The sequence below is a fragment of the Macrobrachium rosenbergii genome, chromosome 3 (genome assembly GCF_040412425.1).
Source record: "Macrobrachium rosenbergii isolate ZJJX-2024 chromosome 3, ASM4041242v1, whole genome shotgun sequence".
Lineage (NCBI taxonomy): Eukaryota > Metazoa > Arthropoda > Malacostraca > Decapoda > Palaemonidae > Macrobrachium > Macrobrachium rosenbergii.
Genome location: NC_089743.1, coordinates 33,621,392 through 33,639,679, shown reverse-complemented (window position 1 = coordinate 33,639,679; position 18,288 = coordinate 33,621,392). Strand labels below are relative to the sequence as shown.

The following is an 18,288-nucleotide window of genomic DNA, read 5'->3' as shown; positions in this document are numbered from 1 at the left end:
ATTTACTTTTTTTTATAGTAGGCTATTAAGGATGTGTATAAAGAATTTACCATGGAAATTGACTTTTTTTATAGTAGGCTATTAAGGATGTGTATAAAGAATTTACCATTAGCCTTTTTTTTGTTGGTCAACTGTAATTAACCTCAGAACTTATTATGTTTTTGTATGCTGGCCATCCTGGAATGCTGTCGCGCCTGCGTAGAGTTACAGGGGAGATGGCAGTTCTATATATTAGCTCCATGCCTGTTTTTACCTTGGAAACTGGTTTTGGAGCGATTACAGTTTCGTATGCTGTGGGTTTCCGTCTGCCAATTTCCTAGCCGTGACCCACTACCAGGTGGCAGTGGGTACCGGCTAGAGAATCGGCGGACGAATACAAAAAGATGGCGACCTAACCTGGCGAAACCGACCAAACCGAAAACAGAGTGACGTGCCCTTACCTGGCCGGGAGGCTTCGCCCCCTGGACCCCCAGAAACCCAGGTCGTTACCTAACCTGATGAAACCGACCTAACCGAACACAGGACGGCGTGTCCTCACATGGCGAGGGGGGCTTCGCCCCCCGGACCCCCCCAGAAGGGCCATACAATTAGTGTATCGTAAACTGTTCGAAATAGCACGTACCTCATTCGAAGTTGGAAACGTCGGAGAAATCCGGAATGGCCAATATCGGTATCTCCATTCTTCTTCGTTTTGGCGCTGGAACACATGCATTTAGCGGGATCTGAACAACTGGAACTGGGGGAACACAACCGCGTGGAATGCGTCTCGTGGTTGTTGTGATTCGGCAAAATTAGACCGCATTTTGATGAGGTAGACGAGCAATGACCGCTCTTCATTGCACAAAACACCTAAATCCATAAGGGTCACTGGATTCTTAGCCGCAAATTGAACATGGGACGGATACGACTCGGACGTAGCCATATTGGCAACTCGGACGAGACTGAGGTAAGTCTCAGGGCAAGGTAGGTCTCGGGGCATGTCAGGTTGGGTCGGTAAGGCTCGGGGCATTTCAGGTCGTTGTTCGTCAGCTGTTTAGGTGGAACTACTTACCTTGGCGGAGGGATCTCGGCACGGGCAGAATGAGTTAGGCGGCCCAGCATACGAAACTGTAATCTACCTTTTCTCCACTTTTACGGCTATTGATAACGGGGGCGAGTTTGTTTGTTGGCGGCCAAGTGTCATTTGCCCCCTCACTCAATCTATTCAACAGTGAAGGGGGACTGTGGGAATCCGGGGTTGTGGGTGGGGGAAAACAGAGAAGTGGAGCGGACATGTTTACGTTACGGGGGCACTGGCTGGAGGGGAAAACGAGAGGTAGCCATACGCAAAAGGGAGGGAGTGGCTGAAAGGGTAGGGGGTAACGAGGCGGGGGTCAGTGGGGAGCGGTGCAAGAAGGGGGTGAGAGGTGGATTGCGCAAGCGGGGAAACTCGGGAACGAGTGTGGATAGAAGCGTAACCATGGGGGTGGGGGGAGGGAGGAAACACTGCCTGGTAAGGGGGACGGGGACAAAGCGTGTGGCCGACAAAAAACAAACTTCACCAACTTTACCAGAAGCCGTAAAAGTGGAGAAAAAAACCAGTTTCCAAGGTAAAAACAAGAGCAGGAAGGCACTTAAAGCTGGCTGGCAGGAGCAACCTGGCAGGAAAAAACAATTTGCAGATAAGAAAATGAACAACAGAACTAACTGGCCTTGCCTTAATGACCGGGAGGGTAGAGATCACTTGCTGCCTTTAAAAGTGCATGGAACCTGGTGTTGGGGTCGAGGAAATGCATCTTAAAATAGGCTTCAGCCAGGTATATAACCTACAAAATTGTACTTCCTACTGACAAAGCTTGATTAACCGTTTGTAGTTACCTAAGCAGTAGGCAGAAAAGTTGCGGTAACTGATATAGCAGTTAGCACAAGACACGGGGGGGGTATACCGAGTTATAGGCTCAGATGAACGCGACGCTGACAGAAGGGATTCAACCACTGTACTGAACAAGAAACGCAAAATCTGTATTTTTTAAGGCATAGGAATGGGCAGCAGATAAGGGCTGTGGTGGGTCAAGAGGGGGTGGGAAGTGGGCGGTTTTTGGTGCAATTAGATGTTGGGGGGAAGGGTTTGCATGAGGTATTTGGGGGGAAGGGGGAAACTTACGCGACGGTAACAGGAATAGTTTTGTTGAAAAAGCTTCATGCTGGTTATGACAATAAAGCAAAGAAACTATAAATGCTTGAGAAAAATGCGGCTGGGCAAAATGTATCTTTTGGGTTACAGATGCACTTTCGCCGTGTTTAGTACTGGGTTGGCAGGTCAAATGCATTTTGCCGTGCTTAGTAATGGGTTCGGGGAAATGGAATCCCGCTGGTTATGATATGGAAACAGAGAAATGATGCTTTGCCAAGTTCAGAACTGGGCTGGCAAAGTAAATGCATTTTGCTGTGTTTAGTACTGGGTTGGTGGGTTAAATGCATTTTGCAGTGTTTAGTAATGGGTTCAGGGAAATGGAATCCCGCTGGTTATGATAAGGAAGCAGAGAAACGATGCTGTAGTACGAAAAATGTGTGCAGGGAAAGTTTTTTTTTTGGGGTACAGATACACTTTCACTGAGTTTAGTACTGGGCTGGCGGGGTAAATGCATTTCGCCATGTTTAGCAGTAGGTTCGGGGGGATATAATCTTCCTGCGCTGCGTTCAGTACTGGTCCAGGGGGGTACCTGTGTTGCAACAGTTGCGGGTAAGTGCAACCAAGAACGTTGAAACTTACAAGAATAAACTCAAAAGCGTATATGTGTTTTTTCTTTGCTGTATTAACTTATAGTTTGGGAGGATTGCATGCAGGGTGTGTTAGATTCATGCATAGGGATAACAGATTAACAAGTTATTGCACTTGCCAGACAAAATACGAACCGTTCAAAACAGACGTACCCATGCCCTATCATGTGCAGGACTCGTATGTGAACCCTGGAAAAAGGACAGCCCCCGAGGAGGGGGGCGTGTTAGCAACTTTGAGTGGTAACGTTTAGGGGGTTTTCCTCAGTGGGGGGATCACAGCGCAACATGATTGGTTAGATAAGTGTTTTGGGGGCTAGGTCCCTAAACTCCGAGTTTCCTCAGTAAGGGAGTGAGGGATGAACCAATGGCTCCCCAATAAATGTTCAGGAGGATTGTAGTAATGGGAGGGGCTGCCTTTGTGTTGGCTCATTTAATTTTCTTGTTTGTTCTCTATTTAGTGGTTTCTCATGTTTGGGGTGCTGTAAAAAGTAAATTTTGGCCGGTTTCTCATGCCTCGTCGTCTACGCCACCCACAACCCTGCTTTCCCTAGGGGTCCCCTAAATTGTAGGGTAGAAACATGCGGATGAGCCATTAATAGCCAAATAACACTCTCCCGGGGGTATACCCCACCCAGAACCCTGCATTCCCATCGGGTCCCCTAGCTTGTTGGTTGGGAGGGAGCAGACCACCTGTCCCCAGGGTATACCCCACCCATAACCCCGTTTTCCCATCGGGTCCCCTACCTTGTTGGATGAACTTCAGAGGTTAATTATAGGTTAATTACACTCGGGCGCCAAAAATTAAAGGTAAATTCATAATTAGCAACCAAAAAACTGTAGAAAAAGTCAAGTTATAGTGCTGTCGCCGCCGCGGAGCTACTATATAGTTCTACCGGGGTTCCTTCACCAGGGGGCGGAGCTCCCACCTAAGTAACATGGCCTACTAGGATATGTTAGGTTAGGGTATGTTAGGTAAGTATAGTTCCTTTTATAATAGATTTCCATAGCCAGCCCCCTCTTGAACGTAAAGCTCCCTAATGACTTTCGTATTTGCGGAACCATTCCATAGGCTACAGTCCGTGTGGAGCTGTTACTTAGAAATACAGTGAACCCCCCGTATTCGCGTTGTCAACGTTCGCGGACTCACGCATTCGCGGGTTTCTCTGTGGAACATATCTAGCCATCATTCGCGGAAAATTCGCCGATTTGCGGTATTTTTCACTGAGAAATATTCACTAATTACTGTATTTTCATGTAATTTTCATGAATAAATGCACTTTTTGTGATAAAACTATTAAAATATTCAGGTATAAGCATTTTTACAGGGTTTTTCTGTGTTTAAGCTATCAAAATGGGCAGTTCTAAGTGTTTTTAGAGGGGTTTTAAGCATTCGCGGGGGGGTGTGGGACGCATCCCCTGCGAATACGGGGGGTTCACTGTACCGTATTTTGGTTGCTTATTGTCGCAAGAGAGATTGTACTTTTCTGCAAGTTGTATAGTTTTATGTATTCTCTTTAAATTTACTTTTGGTGGTAATGCCTATTATGTAGAAGAAGGGTATTATGTTTTGTTGTGCTTGTATTTAGCAATGAAAAGCATTTGTTCTGACACGATATACAAACTGTCGGTCCTTTACATTAGGAATTACTTTTAGCGGAGCTGGAAATGACCATTGAACTTTCGAACAAGGTGGTTAGGCAGTTAACTACCGTCCGGGAGGCGGGGCTACCACCTGCCCTGATGTAAACATTCCAATTTGCTTTCGACCGTCATGCACTGCAGACGTGTTTTCTCGCTCTCTGCCCTAACCGCTGTTGAGCTGTTTACCCGGTGGGATCTTTCTTATTTTTTCCTACTGCTAGCAATTATGAATGTTGACAAACCCTGTAAGTCCTCCTTCCCCCAGCATGTATGTCCTGCGGTGGGAGGGAAGAAGTGTACAGTAGACCTCTCATATTCGCGGTCTCACTATTCGCAGACTCACGTATTTGTGGATTTCTTTTTGGAATGTATCTACCCATTATTTGTGGAAAATTCGCCCATTCGCTGTTTGTTCCGACACGATATACAAACCCTCGGTCCTTTACATTAGGATTGTTCCAACACAATATGCAAACCCTCGGTCCTTTACATTAGGATTACTTTCAGGCATAGGCTGGAAAATGGCTGTTGAACTTCAAACAAAGGGGTTAGGCAGTTAACTACCATCTGGGAAGCGGGAGTACCGCCTGCTCGGATGTAAACATTCCAATTTGCTTCCAGCCGTTGTAGAATGCAGAAGTTGTTCTTCGCTCTCTGCCAGACTGTCCTTTTTCAGCTTTTTGATGGGAAATTTCCTTCTTTTTTGTTTTGAGAATGAATGTTGACAAACCTTCTAAACCCTCCTATCCCCAGTGTGTCTCTCCTGGGGTGGGAAGCAAGAAATGTAATACCTTTCGTTCTAGCGTCGACACGGACCCACACGCCCTTTGCCCACCTTGCAGGGGACGTGTGTGTTCGCACAACACTCCTTGTAGCGAGTGTTGTTCCTGGTCTCCCGAGCAATGGAAGAGGTTCCTAGAGAGGAGACGCTACCGTCGGAAGCCTGCCAAGGAATCGTCCGAGGGTAACACGCTCCCAACGACTCCAGTGGTGGCTAATGTGTCGGGTTCGATTCTCCCTCCCTGTGAACTTCCCCTGGAAACAAGGCGTGGTCTCATAGACCACACTCTTGTCTTCCTATGGTCTTGCCCACAGGCCCTTGGAACTTTTTTTTCTTGGTCCTGTGGTGGATGCTCAACAAGTTGTGTTTTCTTACCCAGCTCCTTCAAGAGGATGAGTAGCATCTCGCCTAAGGTGTTGGTTCTGGAAATGAGAAGGATACCGAGAGTGACTGGCCTCTGTTCCTCCTCCTTCCCTGTCCTTCTACTTCTCCTTCGGGATGAGAATAGTATGTGAACCAACACGTGCTGGACCTGGCGCTGATGCAGTAAGACTACACATTGAGCACCCATTCTACTTTTCTCCTAGAAGCATAGAAGCAATTCCTCTCCTTCCTCTAGCAAGGGGAGGAAGTAGAGTCTGGCAATAAGGGAAACCCTATCTAAGCTTTTCCTTACTGCCTCCAACTCTAAGATTCTTCCACCCTATTTCGTATGAGTCACGTTTCCTCACTCATGCAAAAAGGTCCACTATCTGACATTTGATCTTGCAGTTCCTACACTCCGATCAGTATGTCAGAGGCACGGTACTCCTCCTCGCTCTTTGGACCAGGAGGAATAGCCCAGGTGTGCAGAACTCCAGTCAGTTCAGGATACTCACTCAAATTCCTCCTTCCAACTAGTGAGTCTTCCTAATGTAAAGGACTAACGGTTTGTATATCGTGTCGGAACAAATCACATTTTTGAAAGTAAATTGTATTTTTCCTAACTATACAAGCCTGAGGTCATTTACATTACATTTCCTCCGACACATATACAAACCTTCGGTCCTTTACATTAGGAATTACTTTCAGCGTAGGCTGGAAATGGCCGTTGACCTTTCAAACAAGGTGGTGGCAGTTAACTACCATCCAGGAGGGGGAGTACCACCTGCCCGGATGTAAACATTCCAATTTGCTTTCGGCCATCGTGGAATGCGGACGTTGTTCTTCGCTCTCTGCCTGACTGCCCTTCAGCTTTTTGGTGAGAAATTTCCTTTCTTTTTTTTTTTTTTGAGGATGAATGTTGATAAACCTTCTAAACCCTCCTATCCCCAGCATGTGTGTCCTGGGGTGGGAAGCAAGAAATGTAATACCTTTCGTTCTAGCGTCGACACGGACCCACACGCCCTTTGCCCAACTTGCAGGGGACGTGTGTGTTCGCGCGATGCTCCTTGTAGCAAGTGTTGTTCCTGGTCTCCCGAGCAATGGAAGAGGTTCGAAGGGAGGAGGCGCTACCGTCGGAAGCCTGCCAAGGAATCGTCCGAGGGTAACGCCCCCAACGACTCCAGTGGTGGTAATGTATCGGGATCATTTCTCCCTCCCTGTGAACTTCCCCTGCTTGCTCCTTCTCCCTCGGGTGAGGACTCCCCCTCCCCTTCCTCATTCATTTCATCGGGTGTGGAAGGGTGTGGGGGGTTGGTTGATCAGGACATGCTCTCGGGGGTCTCTTCTCGTGCTGGGGGGGAAATTTTTCCCCCAGAACGAGTAGAGACTTCCCAGTTTAACCTGACTGTTTCTTCAGGTTTAGGGGTGGATACGGACCAGGTATGAGACTTACCCTCAGCCTGGTTACACCTGGGTCTATCTGGCGTTCCGTCACTGGAGGGCCTGGTGTCTCATCTGTCTGCCACTCCAGTAACAATTCATTCGGCTACCACCATGACTGTCACCATGTCTGCTTTCACGAAGCTGCTTGTGTCAATGACTTCACACCTGGATACCCAGGTTTCGGCTGCTCCTGCCTCTCACCATCCTGTGCTGGTGCCTCCTGGGTTCCTGGCCCCACTCTCATGACCTGAGCCTTCCTATACGGTGACGTCATCGGTGCCATATATGACTGTTCCTGCCCCTGTTGCTGACCCTGGCCATTCCATGACTATGGTTCCCGCTCCTCGCTTCCCGGTCTCTCGACCCAGCTTGGCTACTGACACGCCTCCCATGTGTTCGACCCTGGCTCAGCCCGGCCTGGCTGCTCGCGCACCACCCTTGCCTTCATCCCTGGCTCCTCCTCTGCACGTTCCTGGCTGCCGCGCTGATGTTTCTGCCCCGGTAACTGCTGGCCTGAGCACCGTCTATGCTGCCTGGGGGCGTATGTACAGTACCTGGCTCGGTCCTCGGCTTGACCAGGTCTTACACTTGTGTAGTGCAGGAAGGATCACGGGGGTCTGCCGAGGTCTCCCTCCTACAGGGAGAGTAGATCGGGAGGACCGCACCCTGGAAGGACTTGAGGGTCCTCTCCCCCAGGATGCAGACACCCCCGAGATATGGAGGACGTTTGCTGAGGTTATTGCGCTGATTTGTCAGCACAATGACCTCGGGGAAGGGACCACGGCCCCATCTGTGGATCGTCCGTCGTCCCTTGAATCCTACTGGGGACCCAAGAAGGAACCCAAGGCTTCGGTGGGGCTGCCGTGGCCCATGCTTGCCAAAGGGGTCCTCGATCAGGTGAATGGTCTTGTGTCTGGGCAAGACAATTCATGTAGAAGGAACCACTCAGACAAGGAACCTCCTCTGCCTTGCCAGAAGCACTTCTACGCACCATCGGAGAGGGCATTGCCGCCTAAACAGGTTGACCCGGACCTGGTTCGTCTGCATCCGGGTCTTACGTTGCAGCAACTTACTGCAGAGAGCATCTCCCTCTCTCAGCAAGAAGCCGCAACCCTGGGAGCCACCGCCATGGCAGCTTTCCAGGCAGTCTCCTGGCTCGATCTGTGGTCCTTCACAGTATCGAAGGTGGCTGCTTCCTCGGGCGCTATCGTACCCGGGGAGGACTCTGCCTTTGAGAGACTATGCCAGTCGGGGGGTAGGGCCATCTCCTATCTCGCCCACCAGACGGCAAACCTGTGGGCTAACCTGGTCCTGAGGTGAAGAGATGCCATTCTCTCTTGCTTCTCCAGGTCTGTAGGACCCGAGTCGGCAATGACCCTAAGGAATGGACCGCTGCTGGGTTCCGCCTCTCTCTTCCCTAGGAAGTTGGTAGACGCTGCAGTGGAGAAGCGCCGGGCCGATAACAGCGACTGGCTTGTCCACCATGCAGTGGCCAAGACCTCTGGGTCTTTGCGTTCCACTGCAGCCAGGCCCTCGGGCCAGGCTGGCACTTCCTCGGCCCCTAAGAAGTCCCAGTCTTCGAAGGGGTTCCATGGAAACACCCAACCTTCTTCTTCCTCTAGAAAGGGTGGGTCTTCCCACCCCTTTCAACCCGCTTTCCAATCCGGAAAAGGGGGCAAGGGGAAGAAGAAGGGGAAACGCTAGGGTCGGCGTTCCCCCCCAAATGCTGCCGAAGGTTGGGGGGTGCCTGTCGAGCCATTGGGCAACATGGCAGTGACACGGAGCCAAGACCTGAATAGTGGACGTCCTTCGGGAGGGATATCTACTACCCTTCGAGTCTCGGCCTCCCCTCACCTACTCTCCGGTCCATCTCCGCACATATGTCCAAGGATCTCCGAAGGACACCACACTACAGCAAGAAGTGCAAGCCATGCTGAGCAAGGGTGCTGTGGAAGTCATGTCGGACCAGTCTCCAGGCTTTTACAGCCGTATATTTCTCGTAGAGAAAGCCACAGGGGGATGGAGACCAGTCATAGACCTCTCCCCCCTGAACCGATTCGTTCGCCAGACTCGGTTCACGATGGAAACAGGGCGATCCGTGTTTGCTTCCATCAGGGAGAATGACTTCACGTTACAGTGGACTTGAATGATGCATATTTTCAAATACCCATTCGTCCGTCCTCTCGCAAGTACCTCCACTTTATCCTCGGAAAGACGGTCTTCCAATTCAGGGCACTCTGCTTTGGGCTCTCGACTGCTCCCCAGGTATTCACGAGAGTCTTCTCTCTCTTGTCAGCTTGGGCCCACTCGCGCGGGATACGTCTACTGAGGTATCTTGACGACTGGTTCGTCCTGGCGAGCGGGAGCTCGCGGTTGCTACAGGACAGGGATCGACTCCTCGAGTTTTGCCACGATCTTGGGATCTTGGTGAACCTCGAGAAGTCAGATCTCACCCCCAAGCAGAGGATAAAGTACCTGGGCATGCTGATAGACTTGGTGGCAGCGGAAGTCTTTCCCTCGGACTCTCGTATCAGCAGGTTCAGGCAGGCAGCACAGCTGTTCCTGTCACAACAGGAGCAGCCAGCCTGGCAGTGGCAAGTTGTCATCGGTCACTTGTCGTCGCTGGAGAAGCTAGTACCTCATGGGCGTCTTCACCTGCGGTCTCTACAATGGAGGCTAAAGGAGTATTGGTCCCAGTCCCGAGACCCCCAGTCCTTCCTCATTCCTCTTTCCGAGGAGGTGAGAGAGGACCTTCGCTGGTGGATGGATGGCAGGAACCTTTTGATAGGAGTATCCCTGCATACTCCTCCTCCAGACATGCTGCTGTTCTCAGACACATCAACCGAGGGATGGGGCGCACACCTGGAGGAGTTGCTGACTTCGGGAGTGTGGCACAGATATGGCAAGCACCTTCACAGCAGCATCCTGGAACTCAAGGCAGCCTTCCTGGCTCTCCAAGAGTTCTGGGATCGAGTGATGGGACACTCTGTGGTACTGATGAGCGACAATACCATGTTAGTGGCATACGTCAACAAGCAGGGCGGCCTAGTGTCCCTCCTGCTCCACTAGTTGACAATGCAGGTGCACGAGTGGGCCGCGGCTCACTCGGTAGAGCTGTCAGCAAGGTACATTCCAGGCAAGAGGAATGTTGTGGCAGACAAGCTCAGCTGCCAGAATCAAGTGATAGGAACCGAATGGTCCCTTCACTGGGAAGTGACGGAAAGGCTATTCGACCTGTGGGGGCGTCCGGTCATCGACCTGTTCACCACCCGGCACAACAGAAAACTCCAGGTCTTCTGCTCTGTTGTGCCGGACCCATGGGCCACTGCGGAGGACACATTCCGGCACCCGTGGGACAACCTCGACGTCTATGCCTTTCCTCTGTTCTGTCTGATTCGCCAAGTGATCAACCAAGTGATGATCACTCCGAATCTCAGGATGATTCTGGTGCCACCCAAATGGCCGCAGGCTGTTTGGTATCCCGACCTGCTAGCTCTCCTCTCTGAGGCGCCGAGAGAGATCCCCCACTGGCCCAACCTGCTGTGTCAACCCCATGTAGAGCAGTACCACTAGGCAGTGCAGTCCTTCACGGCTGGAGGTTATCCACCATCTGCGAGCAAGAGGTTTTTCGCATTGCGCAGCGACAGAGATGGCAGGGTACCTCAGACGATCCTCCGCAGCGGTATACCAGGGAAAGTGGTCCATCTTCTGTGGTTGGTGTTGTGGATGGGGTATCTCTCCGGTTGGAGCTACTATGTAGCAGGCCGCGGACTTCCTCGTCTTCCTTCGCCAAGAGAAGCTTCTCTCCGTTTCAGCTGTAAAAGGCTACCTTGCCGCACTCGGCCTAGTCTTGCAGCTGAAAGGAGTAGACATCTCTTCCTCCTTCAAGATTTCCCTACTGATGAGAAGCTTCGAAAAGGTCTTGCCCACCCAGGGATCTGAGGCCCCCTGCATGGGATGTGACTCTCGTTCTAAGGGGCCTGACTCTTGAACCATACAAGCCTTTACGAGAGTCGTCAGACAGGGCTCTGACCCCCAAGACCGTCTTCCTGGTAGCCCTGGCATCGGTGAAGAGAGTTGGCGAACTACATGGACTTTCCTTCAATGGTAAACACTCGAGGGGATGGGGATCAGTTACGCTCGATTTCATCCCGGATTTCGTGGTGAAGACTCAGAATCCTTCGGTCCCTGACACACGGTGCAAGTCCTTCACGATCCCCTCCCTAGGGGACTTTGTAGGTAATGAACCAGACGAGATGCTACTGTGTCCTGTTAGAGTGCTGCGGTGCTATCTGAAGAGGACTCGACATCTCCAGCCTGAGTGTCGACGACTCTTCATTAGTACTGGCTCGACCAAGAAAGAAGTGTCCAAGAACACCATCTCCTTCTGGCTTCGTGAGACGATAAGGAGAGCGTATTCTGCAGCAGGAGACGACGACACCAGTACGCTTCGTCCGAGAGCTCACAAAGTCCGCAGCATTGGTCCATCCCCTCGCATTCTGGAAGAACATGTCAGTTGTGCAGGTGCTGAAGGCAGATGTGTGGTTCCAACAGACCACTTTCACCTCCTTCTACCTCCGGGATGTTGCTCACAAGTCCTTGAACACTTTTTCCTTGGGTCCTGTGATGGCTGCTCAACAAGTTGTGTAGCTTACCTGGCTCCTCTAACAGGACAGGTTGCATCTTGCTTAAGATGTACGGTTGTGACTGGGAGAATGAATGTGGATGACTGGCCTCTCTTCTTTCTCCCCATCCTGGCTCTCCTCCCACGGGCAAGGAGCGGACGTGCCATTACATGCCGGACCTGGCGGTCGATGCAGGTAAGCACCCAATGGGAGCTCCCGTTCTATTTTCCGTTCAGGTTGATAGAAGCAACCCCACTCCTTCCCCTTGCAAGGGTGGGGAGGGAGACCATGACTATAAGACAAACCCAATGCTTGTGACTGCCTTAACCCTTAAGGGACGGCATAATTTATCAATGTGCAGCACCCCAGACCAGGGAAACTTTGAGGTCGGCAAAATAAAAAAAAATCACATCAATGGAAAGAGAATGACACATACATTCACACTTTGCATGAACTGACGATTCCTCTTTCATGCAGAGGGACCCATAAGTCTGACAATTGATCCCGCGTTTCTTACAACCCAATCATTTTGTCAGAGGCAGTTTTCCCTTCTTCGCTCTACTGACCAGGAAGGGAAGACAAGGTGGTGAACTCCAGTCAGTTCAGGAGACTCACTCAGATTCCTCCCTCCAACCAGTGAGTCTTCCTACTGTAAAGGACTGAGGGTTTGTATATTGTGTTGGAACAAATCACAATTTTCAAAAGTAAATTGTATTTTTCCTAACTATACAAACCCGAGGTCCTTTACATTTTATGCCGATCTCATGCCACCCCTCAATCTGATACCTGGGCCGAAAGGCAAAATGGAATGTTTACATCTGGGCAGGCGGCACTCCCGCCTCCCAGACGGTAGTTAACTGCCTAACCACCTTGTCTGAAAGTTCAACAGCCGTTTCCAGCCCACACTGAAAGTAATTCCTAATATAAAGGACCTCAGGTTTGTATAGTTAGGGAAAATACAATTTACTTTCAAAAACTGTGATTTTGTGATAACCTTGCATAAGCCATCGTTCCCTTGCGTCTGTGTCTTGGGGTTGACGGCAAAGGGCGTATTTAGAGGGGTGTAACCAAGTGGTAATGCTTCTCTTCTAGTAGCCCTTTATTTAGATACTGAAGGCGTTCCCTGTACGTTCAGAGATATTAGTTGGGATGTAATATCTTCGCTCCCCTACATTGATCAGGACGTAAGAGTTCACTTCCTTTCCTGGGCTCCTGCCTTCTGTGTACAAGGGCATGACAACTTCCTTCCTACTTTTGCTTAGTGTTGTTTTCGCCACCTGCGCTAGAGAGTTGTCGGGGGAGGTTGCAGGCATCGTCAGTGAGTTCCGCTTCTATGGCGCCCTTTGTGGACTTCCCTCCTTCCTTCTCTCTCCCTGTAAGTTCTTCCTTTTCTCTCCTTCGGTAGAGATCTCTCTCCTTCGCCCTCTTCACTCGCTCGTCGGGCGAAGACCGCGAGGAGGGGGGGCAGCCGCAGGTGGTCAGGCAACCTCTTCTAAGGGGCCTCCTCTTGCTGTGTAGGGCAGTTCCCCTCGTAGCGAGAGGCGTCTCCCTCTACTAATCATCTTTGCTTTTTCTTTCAGGTTGACAGTGAGCATCGCAGGCACAGCAGTAGTTGGCTGGATATCTCAGGGGATATCTTGCATGACGGAGTCCTGACGTTCATTTAGTATTGCTTCGGGATTGACCACAGTACCTGGTTGGAATGCATAATTCCATGTCGGGATCGTTCCAACTCTGTTCCTGCCGATGTGGATTGGTCGCTGTCATTGCTGGCCTTCATGTATGCCGTGACACTGACTGTCTCTGGCGTATCTGTGGTCCATCTGCTCCAGCTCTTTTCTGTGTTATGCTTCTGTTGACTTGTTGAACAAGTCTCTGGGCAGCTCTTCCTGGTCTCCTGCCACAGCCATCCTGATCGTTACTGTTGCTGCTGGTGACTTTCATGTGACGTTCCTGGCCGTTGCTGTAGCTCCTGCCTTCCGAACTGCTTCCGTAGCTCCTGCATCAGCTGTCCTGATCATGCCTGCTGCTTCTCCTGGTGGTGGTGTCCTGGGCTGCTTCCGTTGCATTCCTGCCTAGCTGCCTTGGAGGTTACAATTTTTCGTGTCCACTATCCTGTAGAAGATGTTGGAGTGGAGATGAAGGAAGTCGCACTGTGGAAGTAGCCAACATCCTCTTCAACTTATCTTTGATTTCATATTCTGCTGCCTCTTCCCTTCCTCTCCTGAGGTTCGAGGTTGCCCCGGGAACTGGGCAGACCTCTGTCGGCCGAAGGAGAGGAAGGCTGCTTCTTTCCCCTTGATGCCCTTGGACATCTAGGGACTTCCTCCTTCCGAGGAGGCAGTGGGTCTCTTGTTGGCTCTTCCCAAGCTTCACATTAGGAAATGGATTCGCATACCCCTGGGTTTTGTGTTTCAGGAGCCGTGGGCACTCAGACCTGGGTTTGCGATCCCATTCCCAGTCTTAGAGGTTCCACCTCTAAGACGGGCTGCTTTGGGCGCTTGTTCATGAGCTGCTCCGAGTGCTCGAGATTCTATGGAATATCAAGTATCCCAATCTGGTCTGGAGAGTACTCTTCCCGGCCTGGTTCGGGAGCAGTGCAAGAGAAAGGACTGAGGCACCCAGGTGTCTCAGCTCTTCCTGCCAGCACCACTAGCACTCCCTGAGTGCTTACCAGTGCTCGGTCGGGTTCCTAGTCTGGTGTCTCGATCCTGTTGGTTCGATCACCAGAAGAAGCAGGGAAGAGATTCCCTTCAGGAGTCCTGCGGGACTTCTCAGGGACTGACTCTCTTCCGTGAGACAAGTTTCTCTCGTTGGCTCTTCCTGCCCGAGGGCAGGAACTGATTCGCATTCTCCTGTGGGGTCTGGCGTTTTGGGAGCCGCGAGAGCACGGCCTCAAGATGCCGCGTCCTCGTTGCCAGTCTTTGAAGTCTGCGTCTAAGACTGGTTCTGTGCCTGGCTCTTTTCGATCTCTTAGGAAACCAAAAGCAGTCGCTCCTGATTTTTGGGAGTCTCGTGGGTCGCTCGAATCCTATGATTCATGAGCGCTCTCCTGACGAGAGACACAGGACGAGAGAAAGTGCCGAGACACCCAGGTGTCTGGGTGTCGGGACGCCAGGTGTCTGGGTGCCGAGACGCTAGGTGTCTGGGTACTGAGACGCCAGGTGCCTGGGTGCCGAGACGCCAGGTGTCTCGATACTGCCTGCCAGCTGCTTCGGTTGCTTGGCTGGGATTCATCCTCGTGTCTTGAACCTTAGGGTTCGAGCATGCAAGATAACAAACACAGAATTCCCCCTTGAACCTTCTTCTTGAGGGGCCTTGGCCACAAGGAGTTTTAGAGTTCGGGAAAGTATCAATAGTTCACGGCAGACGAGTTCAGCCCTGTCCAGTTCCGATTGTGTTCACGCGATCGGCTCAGCTCGGCTTGCTTGCCCCGCCCAGCCCCTGGTTGCACTTGCGAGACTGGCTCTGCTTGGCTCGACTCAGCTCAGCGTGACCCGCCTGCCTCCCAGTCCACCATATAGCACCCCTGGATCACATTCGCGTGATCGGCTCGGTTCGGTGTGGCTCGGCTCGGCCCCACTTGGTTTTTTCGGAATCGGGTTCTCGGCTCTGTTCGAGTGAACTTTCTGCTCTTCGCTCTCCTTCCCCCATGTAGCAGTAATCTCTGGTTGATTATCGCTCATGGTCCACCTCTCCTGCTGGTCTTATTGGCAGAACAGGTAGGGGTACTCTTTCTCCTCACCTGTTCTCTTTTCCTGCTCTTCAGAGTTCGGCTTCCTGGCCTTTGGGTGTCGGTCCCGATTGTCTTGTAGTACAACCAGGTAGCGAGGAAGGTTTCAAAGGCTCTCCAAGGGGAGAGGTACAGGAGTTTCACGTTGATCTTCCTCTTCAAGTTGCAATCGCCCTTTATTTCGGAGAAATTCACACTGATCAGCACAAGGATCCACCTCTCCTGCTGGTCTTATTGGCAGAACAGGTAGGGGTACTCTTTCTCCTCACCTGTTCTCTTTTCCTGCTCTTCAGAGTTCGGCTTCCTGGCGTGCTTTGGGTGTCGGTCCCGATTGTCTTGTAGTACAACCAGGTAGCCGAGGAAGGTTTCATGGGTCTGCCAAGGCTCCCTCCAAGGGGAGAGGTACAGGAGTTTCACGCTTCGGAAGCAGCGAGGATCTTCCTCTTCAAGTTGCAATCGCCCTTGTATTTCGGAGAAATTCACACTGATTCGTCAGCACAAGGATCCCCGGGACAGGACTGCAGCTCCACCAATGAATAATCTTCATCATTCACAACCCTTACAGTTCCTGAGGGGCCGAGAGTGTCGGGGGCTGCCGTGGTCCTTGCTTCCGAGAGCGTTCTTGACCAGATGAACTCTTTTCTTTGGAGAAGGAGTTCATTTTCTTTGGAGAAGGAGTTCATTCAGGTCAAGACACCAAGCTTCTCCCCTGCCTTGACAGAATACGAATTCATCTTGCCTTGAAGGGTCTGGCTGACTGCAGTTCTGTGGGCAGTTCTGGTGCTAAGAAGAAGGACTTTGTCCCAATTCGGATCTCTGATTTCGTAAGTCCCGAGTTGGCTCGACCCTTAGGAATGAACCTTACTTGGTTCTGCCTTTCTCTTGCTGAGATTTGCCAGATACCTCAGTAATGAAGGTTTGTACTAGGGCGCTGCCTTGTCCTTTGGACAATGGCCAAGACCTTGGGGTCTTAGTCATCTCAACTCAACCTCGAGTTCAAGCCAGCCCCCCTCAACTCCTAAGAAGTCCCAGGCTTTGATAGAAGATTGCGGAACATAGCCCTCTCCTTCCATTCTAGGAAAGTGCGCATAGCTGTGTCTCTTTCCACCCTCTTGCCCTTAAGGGAGGAGGAAAGAAAGGAAGAGAGAAAGAAGTATCGACCAGGAAAAGTTCTCCTACTGCAGATTCCTGGATGAAATGATACTTATCAAGTCTGTGGAGCTGGCAGCAACATTGCCAAGACCTGGGAATGGATTTCTTCAGGAGAAGTATCTATTTCCCTTAGGTCTTGGCAATTCTTTTCATCCTGCATCCTCTCCCATGCTCCCGATTTGGGAAATGCCAGCCCAGCTAGAGCTGATTGTCTCGGTATCCTGTCATCTTGCAGAAGCTTCCCCATGGCGGAAAATGGAAGTCTGCTTCCATTCCTCCGTTCTTCTTTCCTCTTCAAAGTATGAGGAAAGAGTTAGGCTAATGCTTGATTGAAGGAACCTTTGAATATGCTTGCATATTCCCCTTACATCGTGTGATTACTTACGGATTCACCGATCGAGGAATAGGTGCACACCTGTAAGACTTTGTCTTGAAGGTGTGGGACTGAGACGATTAGTACCTTCTCATCACCATCCTGGGCTCAAGGCAGCCTTCTGGCCCTCCAAGAATTGAGTTTTGCGACACTCAGTGGTTTGTTGAACAACAAACCACAGTAGTGGCATTTTCAACAAACAAGAGGGAATCGTTTTTTCTCCTGTTTCATCTGTCAACATTTGCAGGTACTCAAGTGTTCTATAGCGCACTCGACATCTCAGTTAGCCAGATGCATCCCTGGTGGGGAGGTATTGGCACTGCAGAACTCCAGTCACTTCAGGAGACTCACTCAGATTCCTCCCTCCAACCAGTGAGTCTTCCTAACGTAAAGGGCTGAGGGCTTGTATATTGTGTCGGAACAAATCACAGTTTTTGAGAGTAAATTGTATTTTTACTAACTATACAAACCTGAGGTCCTTTACATACATATTATGCCCACCTTATGCCACCCCTCAATCTGAACCTGGACCGAAAGGCAAATTGGAATGTTTACATCCGGGCAGGCGGGTATTCCCACCTACCTGGAGGTAGTTACTGCCTAACCACCTTGTTCAAGAGTTTAACAGCCATGTCCAGCTTCGCCGTAAGTAATTCCTATTGTAAACGACCTCAGGTTTGTATAGTTTGGAAAAATACAATTTACTTTCAAAAATTTTGATATCCATCTAAACCTTGGCCTCGTTCCTTTTCTGTAAGAAATTTAATGGACATACTAGGTCTGGAGGAGGAGAGGATTCTTTGCCCTGTGAGAGCTCTCGGGTATTACCTCCACAGGACTGAAAAGATTAGAGGACTGTTGAGTAATTTATGATATTCTGTAAAGAACCCTGCAAGACCTCTCTCAAAGAATACTATTTCGTTCTTTTTAAAGGACCTAATCCTAGAGGCCCATGCTCAGATAGGAGAGGACACTTAACCTCCTTAAAGGTGAAAGCTCACGAGGTTAGAGCTGTGGGTACCTCATTAGCTTTTAAGCATAACTTGTCCCTGTCCTCAATCCTTCAGACGACTTACTGGAGGTGCAAGTCAGTATTTGCCTTGCATTATTTGAGAGATATTGAAATCATGTACGATAACTGCAGTACCTTGGGATCCTTTCCTGTAGCGGGCATAGTGGTGGGGGAGGAAGCATAGGGAGCACCCTTTTCCCCTGAATATATCTTTGTTTTGGTTTGTAAAGCTGTGTCCTAGGGGAGACTGGAAGGTACTGTATACCTAGAGTATCTACCAGCTTTTTCAATTTTTGGTGATGGAGTTTTTAATTTTGTGGAGTAAGGTGACCAGTCATTCTGGTTAGTTTTGATTTCTGGTTCTGCTCCCTGGGTAGGGGCAAACACTGAAGCTTTGTAGGCCAT

General features: G+C 50.4%; 1 protein-coding gene across 1 annotated transcript in view; it reads left to right on the top strand.

The window, feature by feature from the left end:
* The window catches only part of LOC136854164 (poly(A) RNA polymerase, mitochondrial-like), a 133,890-nt gene that overhangs the window by 534 nt on the left and 115,068 nt on the right, over positions 1 to 18,288 (top strand). The window lies entirely within an intron of this gene.